Here is a 15,406-nt window from a genome sequence, read left to right on the forward strand (position 1 = left end):
TCCGTCACCCTTCTATGTTCACTTAGGACAAGAAGATGAGAAACCTCTCACTGCATTTAGTCCTAAGAGACCTTTGGGCTGTTTCTGTAGTAATAAGGTATTCTGGATGCGTACGTTTGTGGGTACGGATCGCCTTCTGTAGAGATCCCATAAGGAGAGACAGTGGGTATACTATATGATAAACGTTTCATCTAGGGCAGGGCAGCTATATTTCAGCATCTCCAGTCAAAGCGAACAGAAGACAGTACTCCCTCATGTCTAGGCTAGCAACATCCTTTTTCACTAATGGAGCTCCATTCCTCCAACGACCATCCTCCGCAGTAGTATAGATCATCCTCCTATCAATTCGACCTTTACTCTCATAACTTGACATTTGTGGTTCGTAATGTGCTATTCTTGGAGATCCACTGGGTTGGACAAACATAAGTAACACATCGATTCCCACGTGTAGATTAAACTGGAAGGTATACACCAGCCAGAAGTTAAAGTTTCTTCTATGAGAGGTTTTAACTTTAGTTCAATGGCGAATTTATATCATAAGAGTGACAGCATCTGATAAATAAAAACCGCCACAACACTGGGTACTCAAATATACTTCAATTTATCATACCTATGCTTTTTGGTAGACAATTGATTCTAGCATCATCGAACTTATAAGGATCCGGCCATCCTTACGTCCGGACATTATGCATCACATTTAACATCCATGTCAATTCAACCCTATTCCAAAGTAGCAGACACTAAGAAATAAAAACACACCCCTCTTATGAGAGCTGTAACTATTCTGATTTTATTTACGTTGCAGCAGGAATAAGAGATTTTTTCATACACGAGAAACGCTCCTGCGATGACAATTCTTAGTTGGCTGAAGTCCTAATTTAACTCAGCAAATAAGAGGAAATCTTTCGTGAAATGCAAATAAGAAATACTGAGACCAACATTCCGCGACACATCTTGCAATCATCATCCACAATGAAGCAAAACAAAATTTATGAAATCTAATTCTTCTGTCTTATACTATGACAAAACTTTAGTTGTCTTATATTCGATGAACTTAAACTTAAAAAAAACTCTCAAATTCTGCTTTTAGAGACACTGCACGTGTTCAGAAAATTCATGAACCCGCACAAACGTTATAATGGAAATGTGGATTTTAAAACGAACTGGCTTTACAAAATGCAACGGATTAACGAAAGGCTGATGCAGTTTCAATTGTGATAACAAAATATCACTTCAGATTGTGTCATTTCAGCGTAGCCATCGTCAATGAAACGTTGAAGAGAGTCAGTTATGTCCGACTCTCCTGAAGACGGCAAGCCAATATTTCACCGACCACTGACCTAATGCTGAATCGAAAGTTAACTAGCTCAGTATGACTTATCCTGAATCTTTATATTACAAATAACTATTTTTTTTTTAAATCAATACTTCTTGGAAAATATTAGAATTGAGCTATCCCATTAAGATCAAACATACCGTTCCATGCGATAATTAACATATTTGTAATACGTGACTGAGCGGAATGGTATTTGTTGGTACAAATGTTATATATAATTGTTATACATGATTATACATTTATTAAAATACGATATATAAGCCAATATTATGTTATTGTACACGTTACAAATGGACACCTAAGATACACGATCTTTTGCTCACACAAAACTGCATCTTCATAGTTTCTCATAACCTTTAAAAGCTTAAAAAAATCAATGATTTGTTATCTTCATTTGAGAAAACCTTTCGAATATTTACATAAATAACTAAGCAGGTAATATTTCACAAACTTCCGTCTTAATGTCTGGGAAGTTTGCTGTGGATTTCTCTTCCAGCTGATAGAACACCGAATTCTTAAACTTGCGATTGGTAGCAGTCCATTAGGACTTTTCACTCAATAAACTGTATAATACGAGTATACTAGCTGTTACCCGCGGCTTCGCACGCAATTTTTAGAACCGAAGTCCTTAGAAAAAGCAATTATGGTGTAATATGATGGGAGTCCTACAAACATTTTAAAACGTAAGTAGGCATACATCAGCTAGATATTATTAAGTTCATGGTAAATAGTATCAGAGTTTGTTCTTAATTATTATATCATGTTTGGTACGTGTAGGAGCATTTCTGGTTCAAATTAATTATATACGTAACGTCACAGCTGAATCTGCCTTGTAGTCACGAACAAGAAAACACAAATCTCGGAACACACAGGTCTCGGAAATTACTTTGGTCAAATAGCGTATATTTCCAGTCCTTGTCATATATTTCAGGTCTAAGACATTTCCAGTACCATAGTAGAGTTTGCCTTGTTGTTCTGATGAAGAAAATATATATATATATATATATATATATATATACTTACATAGGACCGAGATGCCTACTTCGGTTAAAAATTGCCTACTTAAGACCGTTTAAATTCACTTACCTACTATGTCACAGGTTAGCTTGCCATGTTGCCTCGATTAAAATACTATACGTTCGATTATATAGTTCTCGGAAATCTAGTTTGATCAAAATCGTGTTGGCATAGTTGAGTTTGCTAGGACTGAAAAGCCTATTACGACCTAGGGGGAAGTCCTACCTACTTCTTATGTACTTTCGGTATAAGGGGGAAATCCTTATTAAGGTTATGCAACATTCTAAAATAATCGTTATTAAAGTTTTGCGTTACACTTGTTTTTTGGACTGCAGCCAGGGAAAGAATGAATCGTTAAGGTATGTTAGTATTCATTTCTCTGTTTTTCCGTAAGCCATTATTAAGATGTAATATCATAATGTCAAGGAAGCCCACCAGTTTAAAGAAACTTATGTGAAAACATTCATAACTTTGTTCATTAAGGTTAGTTTTATATCATTATTTAATGCATTAGATGGTTTTAATTCGTCACTGGCGCAATCTGGAGTAAAATTTATATAATTATGTTTTATTTACTATCTGCATTACACTACCGATCAAGCACTGTTTTCTTATTATTGATAAAATTTAAATGTAAACAGATGTTTCCGAGAGTTTGTCGAATTATAGCTGTCAACAGCTGTTTAGTGCCAGTTTAATTTTAATTATGAAACGTTATTACGTTTCTTTCTTATCATAACATTCGAATGTAAGCAAACTAATTTTTAAATTTGAATTCGACTTTATTTGGTGAAATGAATGTGTGGTAAAAAGCACTCTAAGTGTTAATTCAGACCAAAAGCTATACCTGTTCCAAATTTCAGCACAATCCGTATAGCAGTTTCAGCGTGATTCGAGGACAAACCTCCAAATATCTAAACATAAAAACATCCAAATATCCAAACATTCAAACTTTTGCATTTATAATATTAGTGGGATAAAAACGCTGTTGATATATCAGATTTTTCACAACATTTCACAAAATAGGTCTAAGCACCAAAGATTGTGGTTAGCTTGTGCTACTACGCAAGTTAATCCTGACCGCGATGTTATCCAATGTCTGCGGAACTCCGGAATGGCGGTAGTAATTATTAAATCATGAGTATCAAAGTATTCATTTGTCGTTTATCTAAAGAAACACTTTTTTTAGTAATTCAATGTGTGCAAATCAAATTATGGCCGCTATTTTAAAACATAAAAAACTGAAAGCGAAAACAGTGACTAGTTTTAAGATGCATTAAGGTGATTTAAATAATAATTAGTTTTTATAGAATTAATTACCTAATTAATTTTGTAAGATATTATAAGAAATATATGTTAAATAAGATTACGCAATAGTACTACACATCTAAATTGCATTATGGCAGCTATTCACCAAATGATGATGGATTCAAATTAACGTTTCTTTAAAAATTGTAAAGTCCTATTTTTATCTTGGTTTATGAAAGATCTACATTTTGCCAGCAACATGTTGTTTTAAAACTTTTGTTCGTGGGCAGGACTGAGACTGAGCAGTGCTACATAATTTATACGACTGATACCACAAAGTAGTGAGACCACAAACATTTTCGGCTCACAATACGATAACTAATATAAAGCGGTATAACGGTACATAAGATCTTATGTTCTGTGATTTTATGTAGAGATAACAATTACTTTTTAGAGGCTCATCCGCTTTTAAGCCTTATTCTGCCCACTGTTAAGGGCCACTGGCCTGAGAATCTTATCAAACAGAATCGATAAAGTACAAGGTCTATGGTACTGATAAAAAATTATAAGGTCACAACTGAATTAAAATCTAAGCTATCTCCAAACTCAGATAAAAATTCCGATGTCTTAGACCGCTCAGCCATCAGTACTCTCGCCAAATTAGATATAATAAATTTATTCCACTATAATCTGACATTCTGCATACAATAAAAATGAGTTTTTAATACACAATATCTAGTAAAATTATTTATTATAACAAGATTTGTTAGGAGATTGTGCTATTAGAAGTGGACTTTCAACTAAATATGTTATCTTCATCATTCTACCTGGTTGTATATTTATAGATGTTGCTAGATTAGTAACGGCTCTTGTGCATTGCTTGGTGACAGTGGAAATACCAACCTTAATCTGAGGATTAATGAATACGAGATCATGCACAAATGTGTACAATACGATATGAGCATTTTAGATTTTGAACTATAATAAGATGACGTGGGATGAAATTTATGAAATAAACATATCATTATACATTAAACATTATACTGCTAGAATGCCTTAAAGAATTTCACTGTTTTAAAACTTACCTTTCCAGAGCAATCAAGCGACGCACGACCCTCTTAGAGTGGCGTCAAGCTACATGCAGATCCATCGGCTGAAACAGGGAGAACATTCCAAGTTACTCTCTAACAATGTAAAATAATTTAGGTTGCATTACATTGATATGCGTAGTTAACGATAAAGTTGCAAAGCTCTTTTTACATAAAAATTAAAAAGCATATTAAAAAGTAATTAACTTTTTATGGCTATTCGTATGAACTAAATAAATTGTATGAAGCTAAAAAATAAACGAATTAAGTTATAAACTCCTAATAAAAAAAATGTTTGTATATAATCTTTAAATAAATTAATTTTAATTAAAAAAAGAATTTAATTCTGCCAAAGCGTACACTTTTAGTTTCCTCAGTAGATAAAGTTTACGAAATTATAGTTTCATATGATTATCTATATTAATTTGAAGCTTATATATTACCATGAATGATATTGTACAGTATTTAAATTGAATAAATTTATCTAATTTTGGTAACTCTGATGCTAAAATTATAATGATTATATTTATTACAACAATTATTATATTATAAGTTATTTTAATTTACAACACACTCAAAAACAAACAGTTTAAGATTTTCATAACGGAATTTTCTGTCTTTAACATTTCACATGAAGTTCTATATCGCGATACAACCCTCAATTCTACCTACTGCCCTATATCACCAAGTCCTGGTATCCTATTATGTACAAATTACACATTAATATTGCTGTATAACATGTTTACGGACCATGAAACCTTGCCAGCGTCGTTAAAGATCCAACATGTTTTAAATCTGTAAAATTCCTGTTGATTTAATTAGATAGCCTACGTAGGGGGCACACAAAATAAGGATTAGATACTAATAAATATATTACCAAAGATATTTACAGATTGACCAAGTCTGCAGTTGGATTACATCGGTTATTTATGCTTTGCGTAATCTTGCTAAATATTGGTCAGTTGGCATATGAAGAGTGGCTTATTACGAGCTAATTTGTGGAATGATAGTATAGCGTAATACTTTTTATAAACTGAAACTTATAAGCAGATATGGTAAAGGCGCGGGAACCATCACCATGAGACCAGAGGCAGGGACACCTAGAGAACACGACAGCTCAGAACGATAGCCATTGAATAGCTGCCATCGCAGTATAGTGTCAGACTTATAAACCGACTCCCTCAGGGTATAAAATAATCCACTAAAGCCAGCCAGTTTAAAGCTCGTCTGAAACGCTTTCAGGGTTGAAGACATTCTACTCAGTTGATGAGTTTATGGAGGGTCCCTGAGTTGATTGAACAGTTTTCGGCACCTGTTCTTATCGTAAATGGCGACTCGTGCAAATTTGAGTCGGATGTAGTTTCTCTAGTGTTATATTGTTTCTATAGTTTTATTTAAATTTGTATCATCACTCTCTATTATTATTTTTATTTTATTACTGTTACAACACTTTAAATTTTATAGCTGTCAGTTTTAGATATTATATTATTGTTACATAGCTTTATTTTTATCAATGTCAAAGTAAAATATTTTCTCTTACGTATAGATTCATGCTAAATTTGGAATATTATAGTATAGACAAATAACCTGATTCTTGATTCGATTCCAGAAACTCCTACTCAGATAAAGAATGGTAGCATATTGTACTCGTACTGTACTACGACTGGTTTCTTTTAAGAAAAGCAATTCAACCTATTCAACAGCCCACATATACACAGATTCATAGACCTCATTTGGTTCAGGAGGCATTGCGAGGTCGATAAATAAAAATGTACTTGTAGTAGATCCTGCACAAAGGGACTTTTCGGTAACAGGCAAGTTATTCTTTCTAAGGCACTCGTCATCAGGTGTTGCGTATAAAATCCATAATGATAGATAACCCCCTGAAGACCAACTTACTGTTACAGATCGGGTTTATTTCATCACATTACTTCGGTTGAAGTTATAATGGTTAAAGTTATGTATTAACTATTCTGATGGGGTTCCAGATATAAGAATGCTTCATTTCATGAAACAAACTCGAGATGTTACGTATTTTCGATTTAAAACATGCTATATCCATTTGGATATGGTGCTCCGTTATACTTTAGTGAAATGTGTATGACGCCAAAGCTCACAGCTAGCAAAATACATACAATTCAGACCATAATCGTTCATTTAATTTGAGTGTTTATTAGTTTATATTAGTATAAAACTGAACTTTTCTGTTACAAGATTTGTCACGCAATTTGTAAAAACAATTTAGTTTTCACCTCTAAATATGTTTTTGTGTGAACAATAAAAGCAAACCAGAGAAAGAAATTTCGTACTAGATATATATTTGAGCTGAAATAGTTCTAGAATTTGATGTCTGGTAATATAGAACAAAATAAAACGTCCAATAAACGTACAATCAGTAATAATAGTTCTCATACATTTTAGTATAAAATAAAAGGATTTGGTTATTGAGACTTCAAACAACAGAAATTCTCCCTTCGTTGTAATATTTCAAAATTTTGATGTTATCAATATTTTATTACGATCGGTGCGTGAAGCCTAGCACGGTTTCCTAACCATTAGGCAGTTGGGAATATGAAGAGCTTTAAGAAAGAAGCTGTTATTCTTTCATATCATAAAAGGCGAGAAAGAGGAAGAGATCACGAGCCTGAATCCCTTCAGTCGTTCCAAAGGCGGTTAAGATCTTTAGAATAAAGTCTCTTTGAAAATGTCCTAAAACCTCTCTCTAATTAATGTATCCCACAAGAGCAAGCTCCTTTGGCTCGGTGACTTCTCTTTTACATTAAACTCTTCACCGGTTTGCGGTGCAGTTTATTTTAACCCTGGCGAAATATCTCTTGATAGTACTCAGTTTAATCCATAAGATTCAATCTAAATCTGCTTTACAGTTGAAGTAGGATTTCAATTTAAGACAGCTAAGTCATGATGAACATACTTGACGAGTTAAAAGAACACACAACTAATATTATTCAACAATGTTTGTCACCGAAAAGATATTAACTTTAAAATAAAGCAATGGAAATTAAATAACATATTCATTTGTCGTTATATGGTACAATATGTTTTCTGAACATATTAAAAGAAACCAAACAAGTTTAAAACATATAAACACCTTTAGCCATTTGAAATAATGCGTATTTTATGAGCAGATAATATATATTCGAGACAAAGAATTTTTAGATATTTCCAAAACATATTATACTAATAAATTTATGATTATGATCCAAAAATTTTAAAAGTCAAGGGTTATCAAAAAATACTTTCCATCGTAGAGTAATAGGTTTTTAAAACTTTATTTGAGTTACAGTAGAAATTACTAATTATTATAATTATAATTACTATTATTCATTTAAATAAATTGATCTTAAAAAAAATCTAAAATAGAAAAAGGAAAGAAACAGAGAATTCAGGAAACGCAAGAACTAAGAAATGTTAATTACATCAAATATTGAACTCATTGAACATAAATTTTTAATTTAATAAACGTTAACGTATAGTGCCAATACAGAAACTTAGAGTTTAACTAATAACTTCGCTTTCCAATAAAAAACATACGTTTGAGTTATTTACTTTTTCACAGCATGTGTGAAGAATTTTTTTTAAAGCATATCTTTCAGTGCTTTATAATGTCACGACTGTTAATTGGTAATATTTTTCATATTTTTGGAATAAAATATTGCTATCTAAATGTAAGTTTGTAAATAAGTATAATACACATATTGTATTAAGGTTAATTTTACTCATCAGTAAACTCTGGTACGTATGAAAAAAACAGTTTTTCAAACAAAATAACTTATACCAAAAATAGGACAAACTTAGAAATATTCACGAAAAAATCTCAAAATGTTTTCAAACGTTAAAATTTTTTTACCACCCCTGTTGCCAGTCTCTGTAGGGGGTAAACTACCTTTGTCAGAAAATCTGTATTCATCTCGCTCTTCTCTTGGTAGCACTACATATAAGATGTCTTAACCAGTCAAAGTAGATATATAGACACCTTTGTGTGGAGGTACTGTACACATGCTATTTTTTTATCATACGTTGTGTCTACAATAATTAAAAGCAATATATTCACAATTCCATGTTTATAACTGTGTAATGGTAAGTTTCATGCAGATTCAGTTAAGTAATGAGTGGCTTATGTTTAATACATTGGGTTAAGTAACAATTATGTTTAAACAGTGAAGGAAAATTTGTGCAAGAAAATGTATTTTTAAAATGTTGGAATCAGTCAAAAGAAGTGTTTTCCACTTCCGTCTCATTTTGAATACAGACCTTCTAATCGTTTAAATAAATGATCATTATTTCCCTGAAACTTTCTCTTCCAAACTTTCCATTCTCTTTCCAGACTAAGCTACCTTCTCACACTCTCTGAGTTGGCAACTGCTGTTTTTTATTGCTCAGCAAATATTGCTATGATTTTCTAAAATAAAATTATTAATTAAGAAAGACAAAATATGACTGAAATAAGACACAATTGTTACAAATTGTGTCTTCAAGTATCTCCATTAGATTTAGAATGTTTGTCTTTTTTATGATTGCAGCCTAGTTAGAATTAGATTCCTGGTGAAAGTAAACTAATTTTTGGCCTACATGTGTACAGAGTTTCAGAAAGAATCTGCACACAGGTCGTGCTTACATCAAAATTTACCCAATGTTATAAATTATTAATTATATCTCCTAAGTTTTAAACAGTCTTGTTTTTCTTATTGTGGTATTTTAGTATTACTTTGCGTTAAGCACTAAAACTTTTACTCACATATAAACAGTTCTCTGAGACACCTGCAAAATGGTGTTTACGGGAAATCGTAGAAGCAATTTATGTGACTTCCTGTTGAAAATCCATGGAAAATAGAAGCATTGGATGTAGTATTACATGTCATCTAGAATGAATCCTTACTAAACTTAGTATCAATGCATGCCTTACGAAAGAGAGTAACTCGGTGAGATTTCCGTTACACACTGGAGAACAAGTAGCAGTTTCAGAAACATCGCCTTAGTAACACGATTTGAACCTACACAGGGTACATAAAAAACAAAAGAATCACTTTCATTTGGGCAACTATTTTTGATATCCAAGAGACTCACTAACAGCAATTATCAATATTTTGGGGTAGAATAGTGGTCTAGTTTACTATGGAGGATGACTGTCGGGGTGGTTGGGGCTGCCTAAGGTTGAACGGCTTTCGATAGCCTAAAGATGAGAAAATACCTTCCCCTACCCGCTTTCATAAGACTGGAACTAGCCTCCTATTCTTCTAAAAACTGAGATAAACATGACTCCACCAACCCTTCTCATGGAATCTCGACAAAAACCTATTCACGTCCTACCTCGACAAACCCTTACCACTAACCATACCCACGCCATATCACTCCAGAAGCAAGCGTAAATGTCCATTTAGGACTAAGTGTATTGACAGGTTTCCTCAGCTTCTTGTCCTAAATGAACCAAAAGTGATACATTTAATATTTTGCCTCAACGTTTATATAACTTCATGAATCCATTTGTTGTGGTATGTTGTATTAGAATCAATGCCACAGTGATATTTCTATGATTTCAACTCCAATTTTGATTAATTACAGAAAATGTACCTAGTTCACTTTTTAAGGCATAGATATTATTGGGCTAAACATGTGGTTGGGGTTAACATGGGGAAAACCGATCCAGATATTTACAAGCTACACCCTCATTAAACATTATATATTGTTTTACAAAGGATGTTAAAATGCATTCCCAAGCACAAGAACACACATACAAAACTCCAAATTCGATGCATTTACACGAAATATAAATTTTATTTGGAAGAATACAAAATAAAAATAAAGAATTTTAGTTTATTACAATACTTTCTAAATATTACATATGGAAGGGGAAGTTACATTCAAACAATAAGGTGCATATGGCAGCACTTTTTACACTATAAGCCTTGGGGTCCTCCAATAGGATTACTAGTAACGCTAGTGGTTTGGAAATTCGCGTGGCTTGTAGCAATCTTGTTGCCCCAGGCGACAACACTTGAAGGGCTTCTGCCTAACTAACCGTTCCCGTAATCCTCCATCCCTGAATTGGCTTCTAACTACACTGTCGGCTGAGATAGTTGCAGTTTTCATCGTGCACAGAACTCGCCTCAGTAAAATTGTACAGACTTAAATGCCTGTAAAGTAGTGACCCTACCTAAAATCGGTAAACACAATTCCTTAGTTAAAAAAACAAATGTGTTAATAGTTGATGTCGTAAAATTTAATATAAATTTGCTTGGTCATATTTCAATAAAACTACGAGATGTTATTCCACCGTTTAAAAGGAGCATGGTAGAATTAGAATACCAAATATCCCTGAAATATGTTACAGTCTCGGGAAGTTATTACCGTATTGTGACTTACTTCGATTTGAATTACAAAATTTAAAGTCAAGTATTTTGGAGCCTCAAGTCTGAAAGAAAAACCTTTCTTATTGAATAACTTTCCAAAAAACTATGTGTAGCATAATTGTATGCAATTCGTTCAGTACATTAAGAGAATTGAGTAGTAGCTATCGTACAATTTAATTAACTTATAAGGCAATAAGGTGACATGCTTTAATGGAGTTTGTTTCAGTATATTCCAAAAATTCCATAAGGTACCAGTTTTAAAGATTAGTGAATCGAAGAATAAATGATAACTATAGGTGATTTGTTTTAACTTTTAATTATTATGTTATCAAACATGTTATCAAACATTATGTTATCAAACCTTTGGAGATGAAAGACCAATCAAAGGGAATTACTATATTGGTAAACCAAAAATATTTTACTAATTATGTTGCAATGTGATAATTTAGTAATATACACTAATAATTTTCTTGGAGAAGTGAACTCTCCATGAGATCAGAAGAAGGGAAAGTGCTATTTAAAAACAAAATTATTATAATCAGGTGCCAAGCATGGAACCGAGTATATCAACAGCAGTTGCCCATGGTCCGTCTGCTGGACTGGCTAATAAACGTTAAGAGTTCTATTACTGCTCATTTTAAATATAAAAAATCATCGTCTTCTGAATCCTGAAATATGATAAAAATATACGTTCATGTGCACTAAATTAAGAGTAACTGTAAATTACTAAAACACAAATATAAAAAATACAGCTGATACAGTTGACCATATATCTAATTTCAAAAACTATTAGTAAGTTGAACAAAACGTGTTGTATACGCAACTTATAATTCTGTATAATTTACAACAATTATATTTAAAAAAAACGCAGAAACTAAAAATTTTTAAATTGGGCTTTTGAAATTAAATAATAATAATAATAGTGTAATAAGACGTTGCTGCAACAATTATTTGAGTGTTCCTGATGTGCTGAAGAGTGCGGAGGCAGCCTCTTATATATCCACCAATACCCCCCCCTCCCCATCAAAGACAGCAGCCCATTGTAGGCCAAATCAATGCCTATTACTAGGCTCAATAGTTTTAGGAGGCATCGTAGATAGTGTGCTGAAGCTTGTGACATACTGACGCTTAACCTTTTAACCAAAATATAATCGAAAATTAAAGCTATTTGTCAATAAAGATACATTGGCCTACAAAGAAATAAGATACCTTTATAGGAATCCAATAAAACACACCAGTGTGGCAATTTGATAAAATCTGTTCTGTAGCGCATTATCGTGTAATGTTCACGATACACATAACACATATTGATCCAATTGCTTTAATGAGTACTTGTGGTGCTTTAAGTTCATAATTGAAAGGCTCAGAACCCAAATGTTATCGAAATTTCGTGATAAGATTGAGAGCCCAATGTGGAACCCTTGTTTTTCTCGAATTCCTCCTTTGCTTACGAAGGAATGCTAAAAATATTGCTAAGAGAGTACCTACACAACTTATGTGGAACAATGATGCTAATTTGGAATTTTAAACGACTTATCAATATGACGAAACTAAATTTTAATTAAAATACAAGGGTTTTATCGATACCATCATAGTCCACAATATTTCGATAAGAATTTTGTTGGAAAGGAATTCACTTTTAGTCATCAGTTCAACGTTAACCTAATCAATAGTGTCCACTGTGTATCCAAAATGTGAAATTCGGCTTCAGTGAATCCTTCGGCACTCAAGTTGGCCGTCTTAACCCAAGCGTTAAAGCCATGGTTAACTTAAACTTTCTGTAGAATTTAATATTTTGGTCAATGAAACTCACTGATGTTCACGTAATCCCTAATGGTCGTCAAACAACATGTACTGTACTTTTTTAAAACCAGATGCATAATTTATTTTAAATTTTTAAGTTAAATATTAAATATTTGTTTGTAGCGCAGTACCATCCTAATTTGTAAAATGCTACTAAAAAATCTACATTCAGTAATCAGCAACCAACCCTTGGTGTTACTTTCAAAACCAGCAATCACGAGTAGACTGATGTACACCACGTTGTTGTTTATGTGAGTCTTGCTCAGAACTTTAGGTGGGTTACTGAGCAGTAAACACCTTACTTTATGACGTATTGTAGTAGATACTTTGAATTTTATGTTTATTACTGTTTATGGACTGTCGTGTGGTTATGCGTGTCAGGAAATCTAGAAATATACGCTGGAATGAGTATGCATGAAAAGGAAACAAACTTAAAAAATGAAAGGTAGAATTAATAATCCTTTTTAGTTTATGGATTCCTTTTCTGTTGCTTTGGTTTTTTGGGGGAAAAAACAATTATAACAATTTTGAAAATATTACGAAAATAAAATTACTAGTCCGATTTATTTTTACCCATCAAATTAATTTTCGTAAACCAGTTTAAGGTGAGATGTTTAGGAGTTATTAAATCATTGTAATCACTAAATCGCCCTTTGAACGTACTATAAAGTTCATTTCAATTGGAAACATACATACTATTCAAATATAATATTTTGTAAAGGTCTGCACTCAATTTATGGCCTTATTACTCTCAAAATCTTCTACAATTTTATACATAAGGTTTATCTATTGGCGATGTTGTTCCAATTTTACTTATACTGCTCCTAAATTCAAAGAAGAGGTAAAACAAATCTTTAGAGTTTTACCTGATCAAAACCTGCTGTCAAAAAAATTGCATGGAGGTACACATAAACTAAGTGGAATCACGGAACAATGTAATTTAGTCATTTCGGCTTTCTATGAAAGAAACCCTGAATCAGAAGAGTTGTGGAAGAAATCGAAGAAAAGTTTCGCCAGAAATTAAGGAAACATTTGACATGTTTACAGATATTACTAAGCGAGGGCCACTAAAGAAACTTACTTTCAGTCATGAGAGAAATAATTATGAACCATGCAGATGCCAAGAACTCATTTCCAGTGAAAAAATACTTCATTCTTTATCGTAAGAGAGCAAGGAAAAGTGTCGGAATTACAACTCATTTTGGTTTTATTTATTTGGAAATGTACATCTGCCATTCCTTCTAAATACAAAAAAAATAAACCAAATGAACTGTAAGAGAGGTGTAAATAAAAATTATAAATGCCACATATTTTTGTACAAAAAAGCACTAAGAATAAACGTACTCAAGGCTAATATCTGAATCAAAAGAACTGAACCCTCGAAAAAATAGCTGACAGTTCCAAAATAAGCTAAAATTCTAAAATTTTATTAAGTTAATTTAATAAGACGAAATTATGGGAAACACAACAGAAATGTCTGATTCAGTGGGTAGAGGTACGATCTGTGTATATATGGAAGTAGATTCATTTATTAAAATACTAGAGCTAATCCATTATTTTTTTAGAGAGTTACTCATAATTCACACTTCGTATTTAATTTCCTATATTGTTATACCAATATTTATGCAAATAATATGAACATTGCTCATAAGCAGTAACAATAAAACCTGAAAAATAGCATTTGTAGGCAAAATAAATAAGTAAAGTAATATCCTACATAACTCATTTATGTATTTGTGTTCATAAATGTATTAATTACATTTTTCACTGTCAATTAATTGGTATTGACATGAAAATAATACTTAGTAGATAGATGAAAAATTGTTCATGTTATTAAATATAAAAGAAAACATTGTAATAGTAACTGGAAAATAAAAGATGCAATACAGAATATACGGAAAGATAAAATACAATAATACAGGTATCAAAAAGTATATATCCAAACTTCAGATAATTTGCTTGGTTAAAATACATATTTAAAACTCTCATGGATTGCCTTGGTTTTAAAATTGTTCATAACTATTAATGCCAATATAAAAGAGTAAATAAAACCAAAGTGAACAAATAATTTGAACTTATTAAATACAAGACATTTAATATTTGTTGCATTCGATATCAAGAAAACTGATTTAAGAAGAAAAATTGTCATAATAGAGAAATACTGTTTGTTGAACTAACAGAATTATATTTAAATCCCCTTCAAACGGTGGCATAGGAGAAGTAGAGCATAAGTTTATATATATAAACTTCTATATATAGTACTTATATATATATATATCTCAATGGAAATATTTTGTATCTATATTTTTTTTATTAATGGTGGTAAGAAACGCTTTGTCGACAATTTTTACGCGAAGATTTATTTAATTACTTAAGAGACCAAGATAAAAAGATATTTCGCAATTTTCTAGCTTTAGATATTGTGTTTTAAATTTGATGGGAATGAGCTATGTTTACCATAAGTAACTGTAAATTTTGGACAAGATATATTAAACTTCATCAGTGTTAAACTAAGTAATTGGGAAAATTCCCATTTGTATCCCACT

At 32.0% G+C, this 15,406-nt stretch overlaps 1 protein-coding gene across 9 annotated transcripts in view; it reads right to left on the reverse strand.

The window, feature by feature from the left end:
* LOC124369750 (glutamate-gated chloride channel) overlaps positions 1 to 15,406 on the reverse strand; it is a 645,135-nt gene that overhangs the window by 293,959 nt on the left and 335,770 nt on the right. For all 9 annotated transcript variants that reach the window (XM_046827827.1, XM_046827822.1, XM_046827823.1 and 6 more), the window contains exon 4: positions 4,687 to 4,754. The gene's annotated coding sequence lies outside the window, so the exon portion shown is untranslated. The remainder of the gene's footprint in view (positions 1 to 4,686; positions 4,755 to 15,406) is intronic.

Source organism: Homalodisca vitripennis, chromosome X (genome assembly GCF_021130785.1).
Source record: "Homalodisca vitripennis isolate AUS2020 chromosome X, UT_GWSS_2.1, whole genome shotgun sequence".
NCBI lineage: Eukaryota > Metazoa > Arthropoda > Insecta > Hemiptera > Cicadellidae > Homalodisca > Homalodisca vitripennis.